We start from the raw sequence: 7,416 nt of genomic DNA, 5'->3' as shown, positions 1-7,416 counted from the left end.
AGTTCCTTCTCATACTTTTCTCCAGAGATGCTGCCTGTCCCGCTGAGTTACTCCAGCATTTTTGTGTCTATCTCGTGTTGACAGTAGTTCTCTCGACAGGGCCCTGTCTTTAGCATTTGAATAATATCAGGGCATTAGCAACAGGCACCAAAGGCTGTCTCTGCGCCTACAATATTAGCATGCAGGGGAATTTCAGTCGACGCCAATTGTCAACTCGTCCGCCTGTCAGATTGGATAAAGTCACCTAATGCTCTGAGCCCCAAATTGCTCCATATCACCATCACCCCAAACACATACATCTCCAGAGAAACCCCCAGTGTGTGTTTTACTCGCGATTGGGGTTATACTGTGGCTGTGTGATATGTCGAGCTGCAGACTATAACACGCTAGGCATGCCAACAGCTCGGGGTTACTTTGAATAGATGCACTAATGAATTGGTGTATTTGACTACGCATTTTGACTATCCATTCAACCACTTGCCCTGGTGTGCGGTCTCATTGAGTGGCTATTCTGTCTGAGCCTTCAGCGTTATGTTGTGAATGTGCATTATTTGACTTGTTTACGAGTTCCCGTGTAAAGTCTACATTTGCGCCGCGGGCTATATAAACCGCGCTCGCTATCCCACCTGCACCCGACAGCATGCATGCTTGCAAACATTGGCATTGCATTGGAGCCTGGCTTTGGTGAGGATTCTCCAACAAGCGAGATGTTAAAACCGCAAATAACTTGACTGTTTGCAAAGTGCGATCTCAACAAAGTGTTTGTTTCAGTACTAAATGTATCTAAACAACGTAGAGAGATGTTTCTGGTAGCTGGTTGGTTGGCGAGGAGGAGATATTATGGATCTTTCTGTAAGCCACCCAAGCCATGCATCGCCCAATACGTCTACATGGCTTATTACTCATATTTACATCCACGTCATCCCCAAATCTAGGAGATATTGCCATTTTGGATTATATGGTAGTTGTGTTTGGTTCTTAGAGCGATCGCCAGTCAGGACAAGAGCAGAACCGCCACAGGGTTGATCATCTCGACTAAAGCCCGCATCTTTCTGCCGGTAAGTTGCTAGGACGCCGACTTTGACAAATGAGTGAATGAGACAAACACAGGTTGTTTTGTGTTGAGCAATTCACGAAGGTTTATTATTTTTTCACGATTGGCGTCTCTGTCAGCCAAGGGAAGTCTACCTGAGCTCGGGCGAGGTGGATGGCAGCGGGTATCGCTGCCCGCAGGGGAGGGAGGCTACCAGCGACAAACTTTTATCTTGGAAGAGAAGGTGTTTTTCGCTCCGCATGCAGCGTTGTAGACACGTTTGTAGATGGGCTGACGTGATTGCTGCTAAATCCTGATCGCTGAGCAGTAAAAGCCGGCTTGTATGAGAGGGGGATCTACAAAATGTGCACTAACTCTGTCGACTGGCGTGCGGGGAATGTTCAAAGAGTAAACTGCCCTCTTACCTGTCCAATATCATGCCCCAGTTACTGCTCAGCGGAGACCTGGTGTTGCTCGCTACTTGGGGAGCCACGTGTCTGAAAGTTTCACTTATACTGCACTTTTAAAACGCGAACAAGCAAAGTCTTTTTTAAATAGGGCAGGCAATTTAACCCAGACCCAGCGCGCCTGGTAGTGTCGGTGTGTTATACCTGGTGGCTCGCTATCTCCAAGATCAATTATTCCCTAATTCATCAGTCACGTAAGAACTGAAACGCATCTGAGCGTGTGCGCCTGGTAAATGTGCAAGTTTAAATCACCTCTGTGTACGTCTATCTTGTAGTCACTGAGGTGCCGGTAGTTTCAGCTGCGGATGTTACATTCATAAGTCACACTAGTGGTGGGCGATTCACTGTGGAAGCAGAGAAGTTCGCATGATGACTTCAAACAAGATACATAGCATTGCAGCATCTGCCGGTGAGGCTGGGTTTTAGCACACCTCGCTACCACTGGGCAGCCCACAAGTCATGGTAAGTAAACTCACTAGAGGAGGGGGTGGGGGGAGGAGGAGGGGGGAGGGGGGGTAATCGCGGCCGCTGTCATCATTAGTAATAAGATCAGAGGATAACTGGAGGAGTAAGAGAAATGGAATCCCCGAGTTTAATTAAAACACTTCCTCTGAATTAGCGCCAGTCACGTCCCCCTGAGATAATCGGAGATAATTAGGTTTGAGTTGAATTAATAGTTGTGGATGTTACTTGGCGAGGTGTCGCGGGCAGAGAGGGGGGGGGGGCGACCTGTGATTAGATATTATTATAAGATATCTCTTTTTTTGCCAAGCCAGCTCTGTCTTCACGTGACCGTGCGTGGGCAAGTCTTGTACTAAAAGCAACAGCGAGCCGCGTGTAGTCAAAAGATAGAATATTATCAGGAGAGAGGGGGAAGAGAGGGGGAAAATCTCTCCTTGACGCGGTTCTGAGAGGTACGTACCAGCACCAGAGATAGCGAGTTGGTGGTCCAAAATAGCGCGTCATCAATGGCAAGTGCCATATAAAGAGAGCGAGGGAGAGAGAGGGAGAGATTTCCATCTAAAACCTGCAAAAGCTGACACGGTTACTACGAGACGGGCGGACGACTCTATCACGCTTCATATCGCTGCCAATTGGGCTGTGGCCGCGAAGTGGGGAAGCTGTCAGCGATGCATGGGAATCTTCAATGAATGACAAGAGCAAGGTGAACGAACAAGGCGCAACTTTCTGAAGTCCAAGTGTTGATTGGGATGTCCTAGGCCGGTGGCGGTGGATCAGAGACGGGTAGGTAAACTGCATGCACTGTGTGTGTGTGTGTCTTGACCCGAAACGTCACCCATTCCTTCTCTCCACAGATGCTGCCTGTCCCGCTGAGTTACTTGAAACCGCGTCTGTGTTGGATGGAACTGCAGATGCTGGTTTAGACCCAGGACCGGCAGAAAATGCTGGACTAAACTCAGCGGGACGGGCAGCATCTCTGGAGAAAAATGTGTAGGTGACGTCTCGGATTGGAAGCCTTCGTCAGTTTGAAAGTGGAGGGAGGAGGATAAACTAGAGACGATAAAAGTCCGGAACAAATCAGGGCTGGCACTGAACAACAGTGGAAACGCGCCACCGGGGTTTGGGTAGAAACCAAACTAGCCCTGATCAGCCCAGCTACCTGAAGCAGCCTCTCCATCCGAACCCTCACCTATTTCACCTTCGCCAGAGATGCTGCCCGTCCCACTGAGTGACTCTGATTTGCATTATGTGTCTATCTTCGGTGTAAACCAGCATCTGCAGTTCCTTCCTACACATTTAGACCGGGTTAGCTGTAAGTTGAGACAGAAAGAGATTTATTCCCCCCCCCCTTTAGTTTTGCGGTTTATTATGAGCTTGTGTGTTGTCACTGGTGTGAGTTGGGTTCGCGGTGCTTGGTGCGTGACACCGGTTATTGAGGGGGTTCGGCGCTCGCCCCTTGCACATTCGCCCCTTGCACACTCGCACATTGCACACTCGCACATTGCACACTCGCACATTGCACACTCGCCCCTTGCACACTCGCACATTGCACACTCGCACATTGCACACCCATGTCCATTGCACCCCACCCGTTGCACACTCACCGCTTGCACACTCGTCGCTTGCACACTCGCTCATTGCACGCTCGGTCATTGCACGCTCGGTCATTGCACGTTCCCGACCATCGCAACACCTGCCCACAACACACTCGCCCTTGCACATCCATCCCTTGCACACTCGCCCATTGCACACGGAGCCGGCGCTGACGCCGCGGTGATTTCCAGGGGAGGCTCCGCGCTGTCGGCCGCGTCACTGCGGATCCGCTTCCCGCCCGCGGCAGAACCGAGCCAAGCCGAGCCGAGCCGAGCCGAGCCGAGCCGAGCCGAGCCGAGCCGAGCCGAGCCGAGCCGAGCCGAAGAGCCGAGCCGAGCCGAGCCGAGCCGAGCCTGAAGAGCCGAGCTCAGGCAGGAACGGGGTACTGATTGTGGATGATCAGTCGTGTTCACATTGAATGGCCGTGCTGGCTTGTAGGGCCGAATGGCCACCTCCTGCACCTATTGTCTATTGCCTATTGAGCTGAGCCGAGCTGCGAGAACATCGAGCCGCTGCTCCCTGTAGCCCGAGCACAGGCGCCCGCCCGGAGCAAGCTGCCAATCCGCGCTAACTTCAGTTAGACCCCCCAAAACGCTGGAGTAACTCAGTGGGACAGTCAGCATCCCCGGAGAGAAGGAATGGGTGACGTTTCGGGACGAGACCCTTCTTCGGACTGAGAGTCAGGGGAGAGGGAAACGAGAGATCTAGACGGCGAGAAAGAGTGGTCCGCGCTAACTTCAGCCCGCGTCAGGCGACCGAGCGGTCACTCCTGATGCCCGCAAACCAAGTCAAAGCAAAAACCAATTTTTTTGTAGAATTGGTGACATGTCTGAGATGGAGTCAGCTGGAGTCAACACTCGCCCCTCCATGAGGTTAGATTTAGCTCTTAGGGCTAACGGAAGGCAGGTACAGGATACTGAGTTGGATGATCAGCCATGATCATATTGAAGGGCCGAATGGTCTGCTCCTGCACCTATTTTCTATGTTTCGACAAAGGTTTAGATGCCCCTGTCACTCCCCACAGCTCCCGCTGGGACAAGCCTTCAGACACTGTCTCTCTCTTCCCAAAGAGTTGATGTTATCTCTACTGTTGTGCAGATTAGTACTCACTGGCCTCGGCAGCGAGTGGAATAGACCAGGATACAGAATATATCTCTAGTCACCACCCCCCCCCCCCCCCCCCCCCCCGACTCTCAGTCTGAAGAAGGGTCTCGACCCGAAACGTCACCCATTCCTTCTCTCCAGAGATGCTGCCTGTCCCGCTGAGTTACTCCAGCATTTTGTGTCTATCTTCCATTTAAACCAGCATCTGCAGTTCCTGCCTGCACAATAATGACCGGCTGTGCCACCCACTTTGCGGGTATTCCGCTCGGCTGGATGAACAGGGGAGGACGGGGGGGGGGGGGGGGGGGTCTCACACCAGTCCCCCGGGGGGGGGGGGGGGGAGAAATCCCCGGGCGCGGAGCTCCAGAAGCTGCAATGACAACCAAGTGCTGAAGCAACTCAGCGGGTCGGGCAGCGTGTGTGGGTGTGTGTGGATGTGTGGTGTGGGGGGATGGGGGGGTGGGTGGGGGGGGGGGGGGAGGTGGATGGACCACCTTTAGGGGGTCGGGACCCTTCCACAGACCGGAAAAGTCGCCTGTCCATTCCCTCCAGAGCGGCGCTGAGTGTTGCTCTCTCCTTTTGGTCCGGGTTGCAGAGGCTGCGCTCGCTCGCTTGCCCGGCACGGCGCGGTGTCTCTCCTGGGGGGGTGCGGTGATCGTGCGGTGGTCGTGTGGTGGTCGTGTAGTGGTCATGCTGGTCGTGCAATGGTCATGCGGTGGCCGTGCAGTGGTCGCGCGGTGGTCGTGTCGTGGTCTGTCGTGGTTGTGGTCGCGCGGTGGTCGTGTGGTAGTCGTGTGGTGGTCGTGTCGTGGTCTGTCGTGGTTGTGGTCGCGCGGTGGTCGTGTGGTGGTCGCGCGGTGGTCGCGCGGTGGTCGTGTCGCGGTCGCACGGTGGTCGTGCGCTACTGCGGGGCGGCCGGTCCGCGCTCTCATCGCGCCTGATCCACGAACCTCCCCCTAGCCGCCTTCCCCGTCCAATGGCTCTGCCCTTCCCATTGGTTTAGCTGTTGCCATGGCAACCGGCCGCCGCTCCCAGCCAATGGCCGCCCAGTCTCCGGGAGAAGGCGTGTAGCGAGGAAGTGCAGATGCTGCTTTAGACCAGAGAGAGTCACAGAGTGCTGGAGTAACTCAGCGGGACGGGCCAGCATCTCTGGAGAGGTGACGTTTCGGATCCACACCCGTCTTCAGGCTCAAAATGGTCATCTCGTCCGTATTCTCTCCAGAGATGCTGCCCGCCCCGCCCCGCTGAGTTACTCCAGCATTTTGTGTCTATTTCTGGTATAGGATTCCCACTTGGATCGCTGACGACAGAAGTCCCCGGCATCCGCCGCTCGGCTCATTTAACACACACACACACACACACTCGCCGGCGCTCGCCAGACACTCGTCTCATCCCCTCCTCGCCGCGAAACAACTGTCCATGTCTGCAGACAGACACACAAACAGCTGGAGTAACTCAGCGGCACAGGCAGCAGCATCTCTGGAGAGAAGGAACGATACGATACGATATAACTTTTATCCTAGGAAGGAGATAGATCTGCCAACAGTCACAAAACACATGAAGCATGAAATTATAGTGGCGAGTGGAAAGGAGTGGGAATGTGTGTGTGTGTGGGGGTGAGGGGGGGGGGGGGGGGGGGAGTCAGTCTCAGTCTACCCCACGACAGAAGGGGGAGGAGTTGTACAGTTTGATAGCCACAGGGAAGAAGGATCTCCTGTGGCGTTCTGTGCTGCATCTTGGTGGGACCAGTCTGTTGCTGAAGGTGCTCCTCAGGTTGACCAGTGTGTCATGGAGGGGGTGAGCTGTATTGTCCAGGATGCTCCACAGTTTGAGGAGCATCCTCCCCTCCAAGACCAACCTCCCGTGGATCCAACTCCAACTCCGGCCCCAGGACGGAGCCGGCCTTCCTGAGGAGTTTGTTGATCCTATTGATGTTTCGGGTCGAGATGCTTCTTCTCTCGGTGCCGCCGACAGCATTGGGGCCAGAGTACAGGGTGTAAATATACGCGGGTATAGAGAATCCTCCATTCACTGGCTTCCGGTCCACGTTCCGATAGAATGAACCGCTGACTTAAAACCCAGGATGCTGAGAACTATATTCTGCACTCTGTGTCTTCCCCTTTGCCTATTGGACGAGTTGTGGATGATCAGCCATGATCATATTGAATGGCGGTGCTGGCTCGAAGGGCCGAGTGGCCTACTCCTTGCACGTATTGTCTATTGTCTATTGATTTTATTGTATTTATGTATGGAATATCTGATCTGATTGGATACCATGCAAGAGTTATGAGTGTGGAATTAATTCTCTGCCACAGAAGGCAGTGGAGGCCAATTCGCTGGATGTTTTCAAGAGAGAGTTAGATTTAGCTCTTCCGGCTAAAGGAATCAGAGGATATGGGGAAAAGGCAGGAACGGGGTACTGATTTTAGAGGATCCGCCATGATAATATTGAATGGCGGTGCTGGCTCGAAAGGCCGAATGGCCTACTCCCGCACCTATTTTTTTCGCTGTTGCTAAAACAAAGTTTCCCACTGTCCCTCAGTGGAATAAACCTTAACCGACCCCTCCAGAAATTGGTGAATAGGAACATTAAGTTGGCGAGGCGGCACCTGTGGAAAAACGAACGCGTTTCACCAGAGGCAGGGACCAAGGTTTACCTGGGACGAGGAGAGGCCGGGTTGACTGAGAGACAGATTGCTGCCAGCCAGCCAGCACAGGTGTGACATCACCTGCGACAAACCCAGTGGCGACACAAGG

At 53.6% G+C, this 7,416-nt stretch overlaps 1 protein-coding gene across 2 annotated transcripts in view; it reads left to right on the top strand.

Annotated features, from left to right (window-relative positions):
• The first annotated feature begins 1,034 nt into the window (after positions 1-1,034).
• The window catches only part of bdnf (brain-derived neurotrophic factor), a 27,099-nt gene continuing 20,717 nt past the window's right edge, over positions 1,035-7,416 (top strand). The window contains exon 1 of one of the 2 annotated variants that reach the window (XM_055649145.1): positions 1,035-1,058. The gene's annotated coding sequence lies outside the window, so the exon portion shown is untranslated. Of the gene's footprint in view, positions 1,059-2,383; positions 2,746-7,416 lie in introns of those variants that run through there. The other variant, XM_055649144.1, reaches the window with a different exon arrangement.

Source organism: Leucoraja erinacea, chromosome 18, assembly GCF_028641065.1.
Source record: "Leucoraja erinacea ecotype New England chromosome 18, Leri_hhj_1, whole genome shotgun sequence".
NCBI lineage: Eukaryota > Metazoa > Chordata > Chondrichthyes > Rajiformes > Rajidae > Leucoraja > Leucoraja erinaceus.
This window is presented reverse-complemented; position numbering and strand designations above follow the sequence as displayed.